Source organism: Chlorocebus sabaeus, chromosome 26 (assembly GCF_047675955.1).
Source record: "Chlorocebus sabaeus isolate Y175 chromosome 26, mChlSab1.0.hap1, whole genome shotgun sequence".
Lineage (NCBI taxonomy): Eukaryota > Metazoa > Chordata > Mammalia > Primates > Cercopithecidae > Chlorocebus > Chlorocebus sabaeus.
Genome location: NC_132929.1, coordinates 23,128,683 through 23,146,544, shown reverse-complemented (window position 1 = coordinate 23,146,544; position 17,862 = coordinate 23,128,683). Strand labels below are relative to the sequence as shown.

Sequence of the window (17,862 nt, the reverse complement as noted above, 5' to 3'; positions counted from 1 at the left end):
CATTAAATAGACTAAATTTATTTATGATGATAGCAATATGCTTTCCTCCAAATATAAAATGATGATTTCAATCATTAATTACTGGAATTTGTGATTCGAATTTTTTTCTTGCTGTAAAAATGGGTTATTCCAGGTCATTCTTGATCTTTCCCTGCTACAGACTAATGGCAACACTTGAGTGGCAGCTGGCCAGGGTTGGGTACGTAAGCTCTCTATAGTTATGGAAAGGCATTTTTAATGTGTCTAAAATGAATGGCCCCAACCAGATAATCCCAAGAAGGTAATGTGTATGAGAACCAGGTGTTCCTCATTGCATACTCTATCCAGGTTATTAGGACGGCACTGATAACATAATTTACATGCAGCCTCCAGTAAGAGTTCATGTGGTATTTAAAAACACTCATCTTGTCAGAGAAAACAAAAACAAAAACAAGTGCTATGCAATTAATTTCAGGGAAAGGGTATATTTTCCTGAGATTTAAAAAAATATCTAGTTTTTGAATCTAGTCAATACATTTTGGTTAAATGAATTAACAAGCTGGGAAACATAAAATATATTCCACCTTATGAAATGTCAGTTTTCTGATTCATCAACATTGATCCCACACGATGGACTTTTCATAAATATACAATATGATCCTTTTACACGACTACTAAATATCATAGTCTCCTCCTTCTTCAAGTACTGACACATTTTTGGATGAAAGATAGATTTGTATTTAAAGATGCGACCTGATCAAGGGCTCTCAGAAAAGGAGGGAAGTATAGGGGCGCTAAGAAAATGAACTGACCAGAGTCAGGAAAAGAAGTCTAGGAATTGGAGAAAAAGGAGTCTTAGGCCAGAATAAATGGCATGCGTTTGCGGGAGAAACAAACGGACTGAATTAAATCAGACAGCATGCCTGGGGTGTGTCACACTGCTTTATACCCATGCTCCCCCACCGCCATTCCCAGTGTTTGTCTCTAAACAATTTTAGGCTTTTATTGAGGGAGACAGAGCACGAGGAAGGCTTTAAAGTGGATCATGAATAAATGGAAGAAATACTACATAATTTTAAACCATTTCTAAGCTCCACCATTAGTGGAAGAAATAGTACATAATTCTAAGCTGTTTCTGAGCTCCACCACTGGTTTCTGTTTAATTAAACTTGGAAATAACGTATACGAAATTTTCAGATGCTTCGCACACACAAAATGAGTACAATAATTAGGTCCATCTCCTTTTATTAAATAAAAGCTTATATTTTAAGATTATAAAGTTCACTTAGGATTCTTAAATGAAATCTTTAAATTAGCAGGATAAACATATCCCTTCCCAACCTGATCCTAAATAACTTTTGCAGTTCATTTCTCTACCCATCTTTCCATGAAATCTATGTTTCAACTAATTCCCAGCATCCTCAGTAAAGTTAAATGAATAAACGAAGTGCCAGCACCTCAAACGTAGAGTTCTTTCCTGTCTACCTGCCTGTGCTGAGAATGCCCTACCTACTTCCTCTGCCTGGCATATGTTCCTGTCTCCTTCAGGATCCATGATAAATGTCCCTCCCCTATGGCACAGGTTTCCCCAACAATTCTCTTTGTTTTCACCACACTTTGCCCCAACTCCCCACTACAGGCCCTCCATTCAGCAGCACTGTCATAGACGACTCAAGGCAAGTGCTCATGTATTCTTTCTGAGTCTTTAGCCAGGGCTGTTTAATAAATAAGCAATAAATAAAAGAATATAGAGGCATTAATACACTGTCAGAAAGGGCAGAAATAGAAGCAAGGGTAATTCAGTCCAATATATCATCCAAAATTTGGAAAAAGTAATTATTTTTTAATTTATAGACAAAACTGATTTAATATCACGCTTTCAGACCGAATTTCAAACAAAATAATTAAGTTATCTAATAAGATCTGATTTACTGTGAACTGGGATGCTGGCAACTTTCCTCTCTTTCAGCTTCTATTCCTCCACTGAACTCTGCCATGCAAGTCTGTCCTTATCAGGAACTGTAAGCTCTCTTACAATGATTTAAAACATGAAGCCTTGTTGAATTTAGGAATAAGGATTGAGTGTATGGGGGCTTTCCAGCTAGTATTCAGGTTGCCTACACAAACGTATAATCTGCCAACAAAGGAAGTGGTAAATGATACAGAAAAATGAAAATCAGCTATGCTGCAAAGGATTCTATGGTCAGAATTCTTGAGTTTGAATAGAACCTTCAAGACATTCTGTGACAAGACTTAGCTACTCTAGGCCTTATTTTCCTCACTGAAAAATGGGAATGACACTTTATAGATATTTATGCAACATAAATAAAATTATAAATGAAAATGACTTAGCACAATGCCTGGTACACAAACAGGGCTCAAATATATTGGTATGATTATGATTATGATTTAGGCTTTTATTTAGGTAAATGAGAGCTCTTTCTTTTTTCACCAAAAATTAATTGAATGCACACTAATTGCTTGGCACTTGTCAGGTTAGGCTCCATTATGCAAGCCACAAATTGACTCCTAAATCTCAGTGACTTAATGTCACAAAGGCTTATTTCTTGCTCAAATTTTATAGCCAATGAGGTATTGGCAGGGACTCTGCTCCACACAGTCACTTAAGGATCCAAGTTGAAGGAGACTCTGTTAACCTGTAGCTATACCATTCAGAACACACGCCTGCTAGATTGTCATGAAATCATGCCGCAACATCATACCATAGAATCATGAAGCATGGCATGAGGGCTTTCATTTTCTCAGTCTGCAAATGACATTCGTGTTACCTCCAATCACATGTCATTGTCTAGAATTGGTCACAGCGTCCTGTCTGATTGCAAAAGGGCCAAGGAACACAGGGAAAACGACAAAGTGACCATTTGCTGAGCATCACTGTTTTTGCCTCAATATTAAGCACTGAAGCAGCAAATACAATGAAGACTTAGTGCCTCTTTGCATGTAGCAACTTGCATAGGTGTTAAATGGCTTTAATAAGTCAGCATCTACTAGAGGGACGCTGCACATGTGAGTATTTCATTGAGGTCACGCAAGACACTTTGAGAAGAATCATATTTTAAGATGATTTTTAAAGTCATATAACATTTGCTGCAAAAGACATACTTGTAAGTTTAAGGCTTAATGCCATGTACCCTTTGTACAATAAGGTTTTCGTTGCCTAGAAATAAAGGTGTAGTTTTTGTTTATGGTAATTTCATGGGGTAATAGAAAAAAAACCCAAATATTGAGTAAACATTCTACAATTAATTAGGCCATTTACTCCTCAATCTACTTCTCTAAATTGAAAGGAGAGAGGCTTCTGGCTAAGATATTCTGATCCCAATGGTGACAGGGAGGGTCTGTCTTCCTCATGGCTCAGTGGTAAGTCTGCCTCAGGCAGCTCTCAGCTTCTTCTCAACTCAGTTCACTCCATGAGCCCAAAAGCAAGGCGACAAGCTGACAGGAACTCAGCTAGAATTCTTGGCCTTCTATTCTGCTTCATGAGCCAAAGGGAAAAGAGGCCACCTTCCAAGGTCCAGCCAGCTAGGAATTAAGCCTCCTCCTCCTTTTTTCTTCCTTTACCCTTGCCAGAAAGCCTGTGGACAGCCTTCCCAGGCTTCCGGCTCCCCTGGCCAGCTGGGAAAGGCACAGCCTTTCCAGAACCCGATGAGCTTGCCAACAATTTTTTTTTCTTGCCCCATGTAAGAGCCAGAATTGCGAGATTACAAAGCCACCGTCACAATATAGTCACTAATAGATGTTTTAAGAGACCAACGGGAAAGAAGGAGTTTCTGGGTCAAAGAAAAAGAAAGAAAATGATGAGTTTCGAGCAGTGTAGTCATGGTTTTTCATAGTTTGCTGATAATCAGAGCAAACGTTTTCCTTCCAGGGGACCCCAGGCAGTCTGGAAGACGTGCCTCTGAAATCCGTTCAGAGCCATATTTCATTAGTTTTATTTTATGAGAAGCTTTCTTTTTGAGCATTAACCCCAATTCTCTAATGCATGAAAAATTTAAGTTGATACTTTATGAAGAGGCATAAATGCTGGTACCAAATCTGTATTTTACATACAGACAGACTTCCTGAGGACTTGATGGGGGAGCCAGTTAGTGACTCTTTCTTTCAGAGTGTGTAATGTGAGCCAGGGGACTTGAGCATAATTACTGGATTTGATGGGTGATGTAGATCACTTCCAAAGTTGGCCTTGGTGTCTCTTGGCTCAGGAACTCGCCTGACCCAGCCACAGACCCTCTCTCAAGTGGTACCGACTCTCTGATTTGGCCTGGTATTATCAAGGGTCCACTGGCTCCACAAATCCTAAATCTTCTCTAGCCCCAGTTTTGGACTGGAACCAAAGCCGCCTCTGCAGTGGCTGAGGGGAAGGGCCCAGAGTGCAGCGGGGTACTGCCAACTGTGAAGTGAGGGTGAGGCCGCCACTCCTTTTCAGGGAGGCCTATCTGCCTCCTCCTCTCATCTATGTCCCCAGTCTCATGGCTGCCCAAAGGATTAGCAAAGCATCTTCTTTTCCTCAGACTGGCCCTAGAGAACAGGTAGAGTCTGAATGTCTCTTTTCCAGGAAGTTCCCATGACTCTTTTGGGAGCAGAGTGCTGTCTAACTTATTACAGTTAGAGTTTCAAATGCCAGGTACTACACAAAACATTGGAGCTCTCTTTCTCCAGAAAAATGGGTGTCGTTTGCTCTATATCTGCATAACTATAAGCAACCAGGCAAGCAGTCCTTGACAGAACAAAAGCATGTTCAACCTTAAAAAAGTGATTCTACCTCCTACCTTAGACTGCAGAACCCAGTTCCAAAAATCAAATCAATATTTTCCACATTGAACAATTTTAGGATTCAGTCTTCACCTATCTCTCCCTTATATACATGTATCTCATTTAATCCTCAATTCTACTACTTATATCAATGTTACTGGTATTTTTATTGACATTTTAAATATGTTAAGATTTCTTCTGAAGCTCAGAAGAAATCAAGATATACAAACCACAAGATTAATGCCACAGGGATTATAAGAAATGGGGAGGCAAGATTTGATACCAGTTCTCTTTGGCCACAAAGCCCCATGTTCCTTCTACCACATGGAGGCATCCACATTCCTCCAATAGAGTTCTAGGGTCATTTTGGATTCCCTTTTAATATCTTTTCTGTTTGAGAGAAAATCAAATTGCTCCTGCTCTTGTGATTTGGAAAGCATGGCCTACTGATAATTAGGGCATGTGGACTTGGTTCTAATTTGAATACTGCCAATAGTGCACTAAGTGACTTAAGCAAGACATGGCAGGCACATTCTGGGCAGCTGTTTTAAAAATGCCATCCATCTTTAACTTGTTCTGATTTCTCTATACAATAAGAGCTATTAAAATGCATAGGATTTAGAGCTCACGCTAGTGTCTAATCTGGCAGCACTTTGACCCCTTTGAGAATGGAAATGGCAAAGCCAAGGTAATATGGTCTCAAACTTCAGCTGTCCTGCGTGGCTCCCTATCAGTCACAATTGCCTTCTTGCTTTCTGCTGATCTCACTTAACCTTGCTTTCCAAGGAAAGAGAAAATATTTGTGTCCTCTATCTGTTCTCTTTTCTCTCCCTCCACCCCTTTCCCCCTTCCCTCTCTCTCTTTCTGTTTTGTGTGTGTGTGTGTGTGTGTGTGTGTGTGTGTGAGAGAGAGAGAGAGAGAGAGAGAGAGAGAGCGCACAGCCAGGTAGAACTCTGATCACTGGAGGTTGGCGTATTTCAGGAATTGTCTTCCATTCTCCTAATACACATTTCTTAACCTCAGACGTTACTACTGGGATTTTCTTTCATAGATATGCCTTGCTCTCTTTCCAGGAAGACACCTAAAAATCAAAAGCAGCCTACCTTGTAGTCTAGCTCCTCCCACTAGGCCCAGCCCCTAGTCTGGCTCAAAAATCAAGCAATATGGGCCTATCTGCCAGGCTGCTCTCTACTGCCATCTCATGGTAATTCAGTCACTTTCAGAGAATCAGCCTTTCAGTAGGTGCAGACCCTCGCGGGAGACAGAAATCATAAAGGCTCATGTCTGCCAGAGCAGCAGTCTTTACAACAGATTGTGTAGGACATAAAGGCTGAAAATACCGAAAAAGTTACTGAAGGAGCTGAATGTTTAAGTAAGGTGTATATCATAATTTGATTTCAAAAAGTAACAATTAAGAAAGTATGACTTATGACAGAAGGTGAATCCTGAATCAGAAAGTCGCATTTTTTTGTGGGGGAAAGCAGGAGTTTGAAACATACCAGAATCTGGAAGATACATTTATGGAGAGGAACAGACTGAAAACTTCACTAAGAGTCAGAAATGATTTCGACACAATGACTAGGACAGTGCATCAGTGTGTCAGAGAGTCTGTAAAAGCAAAGTCACAATGAAGTCCACTCAGACACCCAATGCCATGTCACCGTGTGTGTAGAACTGTTGACTGCCCTGGCCCTGCTCCCACCAACATTCGTGAGGAACAGCAGTCACATGTCCACTCACAGACTCTCTCTGGCACTTGGCTGCTGCTTCTCCCATCACTTGGTCATAATTTGGACTATTTCCATCTATAGGCACCACGCAACTTGCCTTCCTGTGTGACTGCTTAACAGACAAGGCCATTACAGTGTATATATTTGGTTACAAAAAGAACACACTTTACATTGTATAAAATTTGGAAACACCCCATAAAGGATTGTCAGTGTATGGCATGCAACTCACTGACCTGGGTTATGATTCAAACGGTGTGCTTGGGCAGTGCTTTTATTATTTATCTTTATTCTCCTCCTACTGTATTCTTTCTAAATTGGCAAAGAGGGTTTAGATACTAATAATAAGTAGTTTGAGCTGTATTAAATCAAGAATCCAATCTGTAAAGCTAACGCAACCGGACCACTTAGTCAAGCTCGTCTAATGCCAATTTGAGGCAAAAATCAAGATTAGGTTAAATATTTCCCTAAAGGAATGAATCTTTCAAGTTCAAACTTAAATCAAACAGCAGTATCATTCCATGCAGAAGAGCTATAACTGCAAAAAGTTCATGCCTTACCACCAGGAGTCTTGGGCTTCCAGAGGGCTTCAGGCTGTCAATTTGTGACCAAGAGATCCAGGATTATGCATTCTACAGTAAATAGAAAAAAAAGAACAAAAATATATTGAGACAGCTACAAATGCAGTGAAAAAGTGTCACCTACAGACAAGTAAAAAAAGAGAAAATAAATTGGAATTAGGTTCGTAATTCCTGTTGATATAAGCAATTCTAGGCCTTCAATCAAAAAGATTACTCCACACAAAACTTAATAAGTAAGCCAACAGTGTTGACCATGGCCTGAAAAAACATATGGCCTGGTTATTGTAGGTAAGCAAGACCATTAGGTGGAACAAGGACATGGAATAAGGTAACACCAAGGCACACAATAACCAAGTTATTTCCTTTCCAATAATTACAATTCGTTCATGGGAAAAGTCTTATTTTGGTTAAAGTATGTCTCTAAACTGTACTAATCTCTCTTTTAACTAATTTAGGTATTGGCAGACAAGATTCAACTAGAATTTATTAATAGGGTTTTTTTTCATTCATTTGTATTTATGTCGTCCATTTACCATCAGCAGGACACTGTGAGGAGCAAGTCATGAGAAGTATACAAAGTCTCGTGGAGGTTATAATCATGTGCACATATTTCTGAGAATAGAAATAAAGTATTTCCTTATAAAATGGTTTTAAACTTAAGCGGGAGTAAAGCAAATCTTAAGTAAACAATAACACTTTTGATTTATTAACATACGAAAGATCTTAAAGGTAGTAATTAAGTGACTGAGTTTGGGAAATAGAATTTTCACGAAGAAGGGAGGTAAGCATACTTGGGAGATTGGAAGCTAAATGAAGACAGAGTCAAGGATTTCTTTGCCAATTTTATCTCCAATATCTAGCACAGTACATGGCATATAATAGGTACTTGATAAATACTTTTTCAATAAATGAAAAAATAAGCAATTTCTGGAGAATCTGGAGGTTGTTTAGATGTCTGAGCTACTGATGGGCATGGAACAGGGCTTGCCTATTACTGTAATTCTAATATCTGGAATTGTTAATCTAACAGCACTCTGGGAATACTTATTGCATAGATAACTGAATAGGCTGAAGTGTCCTGATTTTTTAAAATTCCTCAAAAAGAAAAGCAAAATTTAAAAAACTAAAGACAATTTTGAAGTACTCCCCCCACTAAACACACACACACACACACACACACACACACACACACACGCAAACACCTTAAAACAATTGCCCTCAGGCATTCTAAGGCAGGAAATCCACCCCAGGTTCAGGCAATAAGGGGGTGCACTGCCTGTAATGAATTTTAAAATCATAATAAAGTTCAACTAAAAGTTGATCTGCTTTTTATCACCACCCTGCACTGATAATTCTCAATCATGTCCGTGATAAAATACTTCTTCCTCTGGGCAGATAGCTCCCTGTACGCACTATGCCACTGGGTTCAGAAAAGATGGGTTATTTACTTAAAACAGGTAAGAAATTATGCCGACAGGAAATTTGGCAGTGACAGACTTTCCGTACCCAGAGACCTCAAGAGTTCAGAGGTCAATAAAAAAGGAAAATCCAGGACTTTTCCACATAAAACATTCCAAGAAAGTCTAGACAGGGTGGAATAGGAAGAATTGGTCTTGGAAATCATTCTGAATGGCTTCTTAGTGTGTTGATGAGGGTAAGTGAATGCAGCCCAGGGGAAGGGCTACTCCCTTTAGCCCGAGTGTCTAACAGTTGTGGGCAATTTTATCTGTGTTATTCAAACTTGGATATTGGATATTGGCAATTCAATCTGTGCTTTCTTAATCTTTTCTGTAGAAGATAAGTAAGGAAAAGTGCCGCTTTAATAATTGCACAGCCTGTCAACAGCAAAATATGTAAAACAAAGGGTTTCAATAAGTGGGTGATCTTTCAGAAGGTATTGGGTCAGCTACTCTTGATAACTCCCCCTTTGCTGTGAACTTGCTCCACATAACGCAGCTCACTTCATATCTACAGCTGCCTCTTCTGAGGTTAGCATCTTGGCTGACCATGGCCCTTGGTGACTTGTGTCCCTTCTCAGAGTCGAGCTTTCACCCACTTACACTGAGTCCATGAGTCGGACAATTCTTGCTCCTCATTGCTTGTTTCCCTGCTGAGCTAGTGGTCAGACACTTGTCTCCACACCATTTTGCTACTGTTCCAATGCAGTGGTTGAAACAGTCTCCACTTCTACTAATGCTATTAATTCAGGATAAATTCTGTTATCATGAGAAAACACCAATAATAGAAATCCGTTTCAGCTGTAATTGCATTTTCAATGACGAAGAAACATAGGTATGAACACACACACACACACACACACACACACACACACAGTAACATATATTTAAATTAGAAACAAGGTTGAAGTTGCTAATTTTCTTGATTGTACTGTATTTCTAACAAGAAGGCAGTCAAGTCTAGTGTAATAAGTGACAATCAGTGGCATAAGACCATTATTTACATAACATATGTACTGGCCTATGCTTCACCAAGCACTGTGACATTAACTATCTCAAAACAATCCTGTCGGTATTATAATATTATTTTTATACTACAGATGAGGGAAAACACTAAGACCATAAAATTAAAGACAATTTTTCTAGATCACATCACTAGTAGGGGAAGGAGTTCAAACTGGTCATCTTTCTGCTTCCTACTGGAGCCGGCACATTTACTAAATGGCACCGATGCTGCCAGTGTAGGTCTTACAGAAACAGTTACGACAGTGATAAAGAACTATGTCAATGTTCTTTCAGTATCCTGGCAAGGAAAGAAAAGAGACAATGAGTTAATCCCCAGCAAAATGCCATGATGCGTAAAAAAGAAAGAAAACAGCTCCACTTCCATTTCGCAAGCACCTAAGTCAACGCTTGCAAAGTTATCCCTAATTCAACAGCTTTTTTTTTCCATCCCTTCCTCTACTTCTAAATCTACCACTTAGCTAACATTTTCCAGTAGTTAGTTTCCAGAAATTTGCCAGCATTCTTGCATATTCAGCCTTTAAACATTTAATGAGAACACACAGGGTACATGGCCTTATGTCAATCTACCTTCTTTACATTGCATCTTCTAGCAAGCATTAGCATAAATACCAACATGTTTACATCATAATTACTTTAATTTCCTTGGCCCCAACCAGACCCGGAGTGTGTCAATCCACAGTGATTTCCAGGGTGGGGAATGATAACTGGTCCATGAAACATAAATTATAAGAAATGCTTGGAAACTTGGCGTCCCACTTCTGAAATGATCCCAGCCTTGCAGCAGGGTGGGCACAAGCCGTTTACATTGATATGGGTAAGTCACAGTTCTCCAGGTCTTCAGGTTCTCATTTCTAAAACAAGAATAAAAATTATTATCCTTGTGAAGAAAAGGGAACCCTTGTACGTTGTTGGTGGAATTGTAAATTGGTACCACCATTATGAAAAAGGTGTCAAGGTACCTCAAAAAAACTAAAAATAGGCTGCGTGATTAACTCATGCCTGTAATCCCAGCACTTTGGCAGGCCAAGATGGGTAGATCGTTTGAGGTCAGGAGTTTGAGATCAGCCTGGCCAATATGGTGAAACCTCGCTTCTAATTAAAAAAAAAAAAAAAAGAAAAAGAAAAATTAGCTGGGCGTGGTGTCAAACTCCTATAATCCCAGCTACTGGGGAGGCTGAGGCAGGAGAATCACTTGATCCTGGAAGGTGGAGGTTGCAGTGAGCTGAGATCACTCCTCTAAGCTGGAGAGCCTGGAAGACAGCAAGATTCCATCTCCAAAATAAATAAATAAATAAATAAATAACACCTAGAAGTATGTGTTTTTTTGTTTTTTTGGTTTTTTTTTTGAGACAGAGTTTCGCTCTTATTGCGCAGGCTGGTATGCAATGGTGTAATCTGCACTCACCGCAACCTCCAACTCCCGGATTTAAGCAATTCTTCCACCTCAGCCTCCTGAGTAGCTGGGATTACAGGCATGCGCCATCATGCCCGGCTAATTTTGTATTTCTAGTAGAGACGAGGTTTCTCCATGTTGAGGCTGGTCTCAAACTCCCGACCTCAGGTGATCCTCCCGTCTCGGCCTCCCAAAGTGCTGAGATTACAGGCGTGAGCCACTGCGCCCGGCCAAAAAACACCTAAAAGTAGAACTGCCATACAGTCTAGCAATTCTACTTACGGGTATATATCCAAAGGAAATGAAATTATTAATGATACATTAAAGAGATAAGTGCACCTCCATATTATTGTAGCATTATTCACAATAGCCAAGATATGAAAACAACATAAGTGTTCATCAGCAGATGATTGGATAAAGAAAATACGATAAATATTTAAAATGGAATATATTATTCAGCCCTTAACAAAAGGAAAATTTGCCATTTATGTCAACATGAATGAACTTTAAGGACACTATGCTAAATGAAAGAAGCCAAACACAGAAAGACAAATACTGCATGGTCTCACATATAGGTAGAAACTAAAGAAGTCTAACCCATAGAAACAGAGTAGAAAAGTGGGTGCTAGAGGTTAGCGGGTGGGAGTAATGGAGGGATTTTTGTCAAAGGGTACAAAATTTCAGTTATAAAATGAACTAAGTTCTGAAAATCCAATATACAACATGGAAACTACAGTTAATAATAATGTATTACATCCTTGTCATTTGCACATAGAGTAGATCTGAAGTGTGCTTACCACACACAGAAAAAAGCGGTAACTATGTGAGGTGATGAACATCTTAATTAGCTTGATTATAATTATTTCACAATATATATGTACATCAAATCATCATTTTGCATACCTTGAATGCATACAATTTTTGTCAATTATACCTCCTATAAATCTGGGAGAAAATAAAAATATATTCTTATCTTTATCTTTTCTCTATGAAAAAAATATGAACATTTTGATATCAGAAAAGCATGTCAAGTTTCCTGGAGAAAACCAATAGGTAATATTATTGCACAATTGGCAAGACCCTTTACTGGTGAATTAGTCCGTTCTTGAATTGCTATAAAGAACTATCTGAGACTGAGTAATTTAGAAAGAAAAGAGGTTTAATTGACTCAGGTATGCAGTCTATACAGGAGGCATGGCTGGGGAGGCCTTAGGAAGCTGACACTCATGGTGGAAGGTGAAGAGAAAGGAGGCACATCTTACATTGCAGGAGAAGGAGGAAGAGAGAAAAGGAAGAGGTGCTACACACTTGTAAACAACCAGATCTCGTGAAAACTCACTATCACGAGACCAGCAAGGAAAAAGTCTGCCCCCACAATCCAATCACTTCCCACCAGGCCCCTCCTCCAACACTGGGGATTACAATTCGACTTGAGATTTGGGTGGGGACACAAATCCAAATCTTATCAACTGGGTTTATAACATAAAGTCAGAAACCTTTCCCCTTTATAAGTTATACAAGAGTTTAGCCATGTAGCAATGTTGCAAAGCTAAGTCTAGGCAGTAAGAATTTTAACTGGGATGTGGACAACTACTTGCCCACTTCTTCTTGTACAAACATCTATATTTAGGGGCTTACTATTAAGAACCAATTAACAGTGAAAGAGGTTAGAGTTAGAGGGCAAATTGAAATGACTGAAATTTTATGAGGAATGTTTCAATTTTTCTTACACATTATAAATCCAGATATTCATTGGTCAAAATGCATCTACTGAATACCTACTGTGTTCAAAGCACTGTGAGTACAAGACAGAAGATGATCTTGTGTTTATCGAGTACCTACTATGTTCTGGGTGCTGTGCAAGGCACATTTACTTGTGTGTCTGTGAGTGGTGAGGGGAGTCAGGGAGGGCCAGGAGGTGTAATAGGAGAGAAATGGAGTATTCTAGCTTGAGGTTCACTTTAATTTATCACTGGGATTCATACAAATCTGGCAAACTTGTGAAATTATCTGATTATCTGCAGAAGAAACTTAAGAGTGTCTTAATAGAGTAAATTCAGGCAAACCCACTTGGTCTATGACAGTGCCTCTTTTATCAGTGGGGTGGAGCAATCCATGGGACTTTCACTTTGATTTGTGTTCTGACCTAACCTTGCATGGACTCATATATTAATATATGTTACTTGTCCATTAAGAGGTATTTAAATTTAAAAGGTTAGAGAGAGAAAGAGTCTTTCCATTTTGACAAGGGTACAGGGTGGTTTGTGCACATGGAGGACTGTAAGTAATTCAATAAAATTTTTGCTCCTTGAAGGCTTGACTAAATCAGCCACACCACAGTGGTGGCAGGGAATTATCTACCATGACTGCATACCAGCACCTCCTCAAACCAACCATCTCACAAGAGCGAAAAGCCAGGTCAAGATGTGGAATACACCGTTGGCAGATCTGGGAGCATCAGCAGCCCTTGGTATGGACTGGACACTGGTGGCAGTGGTTTGGCATGAGGCAGAAACAATGGGTATCATCAAAGGCACCTGAAGCAGGATGGGGTGGGGTAGCAGATTCCATATATGATAACTGAATACTTTTCTTAATGAACACATATGAGACACCTCTATGGAGGGGGTGCTGCAGGGGCTGAATTTATTACAATAGCACCCAGAGAAAGATTTTTACCCTCCATGATCCTGCAACACATACTTTACATGGAAAATATATTTTACTTTATTTCTCCTAACTGCCTGACAATACAAGTTTATTAACCTCATCTTACTGATGAGGGACTGTAGCTTAAAAAAAGTTAAAATCTCTTCTTAAGGTCACTACATGGGTTGAATGGCAGTCCCGCAAAAGATATGTCCAGATCATAACCCCTGAAGCCCCTGAATATTACCTTATATAGCAAAATATGTGAATGAGTAAATTTAAAAAGGGGACGAGACCATTCTGCATTATCCAGGTGGACCCTAAAGGCAATCGTGTACATATCCTTATGAGAGAGAGGCAGAGGGAGTCCGGGGGACAGATACGCAGAAGAGAAGACATATAGGATAGGAGGTGGCAAGGTGACCACAGAGGTGAAGACTAGAGTAATGCAACTGCAAGCCGAAGTATGACTGGAGACACCAGAAGCTGGAAGAGGCAAGGAACAGGTTCTCCCTAAAGCCTTTAGAAGGAGTGCAGCTTTGTGGACACCTTGATTTCAGACTTCTGGCCTCCAGAACTGGGAGACAATAAACTTATGTTTTAAACCACCAAGTATCTGATAATTGGTCACAGCAGCCACAGGAAACTAATACAGCCACACAGTCACTGCAGAAGATATGTTTCAGATCTAAGTTTGTCCAACTTTAAAGTCTGTTCCCTTTGGGCCCCATGGGGATTCCGCCTGAAATACTGTCAACACACTCTACAACTCTTAGGCCTACTGTGATACATACATGTGCTTCAGCCACCACTCCCTTTTCTTTGGAAATACATTGCGAAGGATTGAGAAACTTTGGCGTTTGAGCCTATTTTCCTTTGTAAACTCAATATACTGGATGTGTTAAGATTTAAAGGAGACATATATGCAGTCAGGGTTATAGGAATTGAGTCAAGAGAACTTGTTAAGGGCAGAGATGATCAGCAAAGGATTTATAGAGAAGAAAATTTTGAATTGTGAAGAAAAGGGTGCATGTATGTGGATAATTGTGAAGGACCAGGTTGAACATTCTAGGGCCTCTGAAGGCTTGAACAATATTTCTAGGGGAAAATTATAAGCTTCATGTAGCGTTCACTGTGGAACCCAGCTTGCAACTGAAAATATTGCACCAAAATGAAAAACTAAGTGGATTTAGATCCTGGTTGTTTTTATTACTGCTATCATGGATTGCTGCTATTCCTTCAGGAATCTGAGGTATTCTTATTTACTTACTGAAAATCCTTTTCTTCATTTTTTTTAAAAGTCCTTCCCATAGGTCTTCTGGCTACGTCTCTTCATGGTCAGGCATTTTCTCTCTGTCCATGAGCCTCTTTCAATGGCATCTGTTTTGCTAAGAGATCTAATGAATTATAAGCCAGACCAGGAACAAACAGAGCCATAAAGGCTGGGTCCTTGCAGAATAGGTTTTAGCTTTATTTCAGCCCTTTTCCCCTCACCCAAGGTGAATTAAGTAATCTTTATGAGATAAAATTACCTGCACTCTTGCCTAACCTTAATAATGAAAAAGAGAAGGCCTTTTATCTATTCATTGTGAACTGAGTAATCACAATTCGCTATGGTTCACAGAAACAGGAAAAAAACAGTAACAACAAACCACCACAACTAATGTGTTTTTCTTTCTATCTGACAATCCAAAGAACCTGGTAGTTTTAACTCTAGTTCATTACAGTCAACGATTTAATCTCTGGTGGCAGGGAAGCAAGAAATACGTTTATGTCCAGGGTAGCAACAGCATCACTCCAGATCAATACTCAAAAAGGCTGTAGGAAGGAGGTTCAGTTTCCTCAAAAAACACCGATATATTTCCCATCTGAGAAGAGAGAGGCTGAGATGGGTAATTTAGGGTATGTACGGCATTTGTCCTCCAGAATTGCTGGTAAGGCAACATATGTAGTGCTTGCCTGCTATGTAAAGCACTGTGCTGGGACCTGTGGAAAGCACAAAAGGTTAAAAGCATCACCCCTGTATTAAAAATCTTGCTGGTGAAACGAGCCACAATGACTTATATTTTAAATAATAGTCCCAAACAATCAAAACAAAAAGAACCCCAAGTAAGAGTTCAAGACAACAAAAATAGCAAAAGGCAGGTCACATTTAATTACCAATAATTGCTACAGGATGTCAGAGAAATGGGAAGAGTGTATTAAATTGGGGTGGTCTGGAAAAACTCCATGGTAGTACCAATATTTGAAATGAATCACGCTAACAGGATGTAAAAGGAGCAAAACATCAGTATCTAGAATCACCAAAGAGTAACTTTATGAAATATTTAGTATTTTCAGGTAATACACCAGGCCCGTCTCACTCATGTGGCAGGATCAAACCTTGGTATGCATTGACCTGGACCTGGGCACATTGGAAGGTAACATTATTCTTTCATCCCAGTATAAATACAAATATACAAGCAGAAAAATATACATTCTTCACATATTTTTACAAATTTGCCCTTCAAGTTCTAATCTTAGGAATTTATCTGTCGGTTTGTATTGGTCTTAGCTCATCCCTCTTAAATAAATGAACATATGAGGACTAGATTTTCCATTCCAAATAGAATGACTCATTGAAGAGCAGAAAGCAATTAAATTTCCAAGACGAAGCTTTTTCCCAACATCCTATACACCTCACTTTACCAATTAAAAAAATTGCTATGGGCACTATTATTATTAATATTATTTTTAAAAGATGGACATACTGTTCTACGCTATGTGTAATACCCTTCATGAAACTTAACTCTGATGAAACAAACCTCGGATTCTTGTTCTACTAGATTCAACTTAATCATTTGTCCAACAAATATTACAGATATTCGTTTATGCTAGGTGATGTTTCCAGTGTTTCAGATATAATAGCGGGGAGAAAGCACAAGGTCTGTGTGTCTATGCAGCATACATTCAAGAGTGTGTGTGTGGCGGTGGCTGTGGGGAGACAATGAAGAAGTAGTCTAATGAATAAAGGCAATTTCAGAGTGCAGGGTTTCTGCATGTGGAATCATGACTGTGTGATGAGATGATGAGGTGCAGGTGGGGATGTCATTGTTTTAGGCAATGTGGTCACCAAAGGCTTCTCTGAGAAAGTCATGGTTGAAGAAAGAATCAAATAAAGGCAGTGATGCAAAGACCAAGCAGAGAGTGGTCTGGGCTGAGACAAGAGCAAGTACAAAGGCATTGGCATAGAAATGAACTTGCTCAAGGAGGAAAAAGAAGGTCACGAGGGCTGGGCAGAGTGAGAGAGAGGAAGTGGCTGGAGGAAGCAGGAAGAGGAAGTAGGCAGGAGTCAGACCATCTGGGCCTTGTGGGCCACAGACAGGACCCAACATTGCCTGTTTAGGGCAAATACCAACAGTAATTTCACAAGATCAAGGCATATTTAGTTGAGTTAATTTCCAGGTCATTAAATCTGCTGTTTTATGTTAAAGTGCTGATTGGTAATAAACATCTCAGTTACTTCTAAGCAACATTGACCAAATCTGTAACATTTACCCAAACTGGGATTTGTTTGTTCACCCAGTTTGATGATTCTATTCTAGTTTAAATAAAGATTAGGAAATTTTTGCAATATGTTTAAATACGCCTCATTCCCTTTTCACAATATTATCTGCACAAAAGGTTGGAAAACAAAGAAAAACATTCACAATTACATTAACACCTAACACTAATGAATCACTGATTTCCAGTTGTCTTTCCTCCTTCTTATACACTGTCCTCAAACACACAGCATCATGATGTAGTTTTTAATCATAGCAGATACATGATTTCCCTTCAGTGCTTTCAAAGCACATTGAGAGTCAGGTACTTATCACTTTGTAAGAGTTGGTCATCAGCAAGATGACTTCTCGGACTACTCTAAAGAAGCCTGGCTCACCCAACTTCATTGATCACTGCTTACAATGACGTGCCCCTTCTTTTGGCTTAAATCTTCACTTCTTATCAAAATTGGCTTTTCACGGTAAAAAAGACTTGAGACAAAAAGTAATTTCTGATAAGCAGTAATGAGCCTGACTCCTTCTTACTGAGCTCCCTGGGCAGAAAAATTAGATTCTAAGTAATTTCTAAATAATTTCTGAGAATTCACAGGAGGAGAATTCTTCACCATAGTTGAGTGTCATTCAGTTGCAAATGAAGAGACACAGTGGTGGGATGGCTAATTAGATGACTTTAACCTCACCTAGCTATGCCTTAACATAACCTAGAAAATAAGTATTTTTTTTTTTTAAGTTTGT

At 39.3% G+C, this 17,862-nt stretch overlaps 1 long non-coding RNA gene across 1 annotated transcript in view; it reads right to left on the bottom strand.

The window, feature by feature from the left end:
• Positions 1–7,041: 7,041 nt before the first annotated feature.
• LOC140710460 (uncharacterized) overlaps positions 7,042–17,862 on the bottom strand; it is a 278,707-nt gene continuing 267,886 nt past the window's right edge. The window contains exon 4 of the long non-coding RNA XR_012091485.1: positions 7,042–7,111. This is a non-coding gene — a long non-coding RNA (uncharacterized lncRNA). The remainder of the gene's footprint in view (positions 7,112–17,862) is intronic.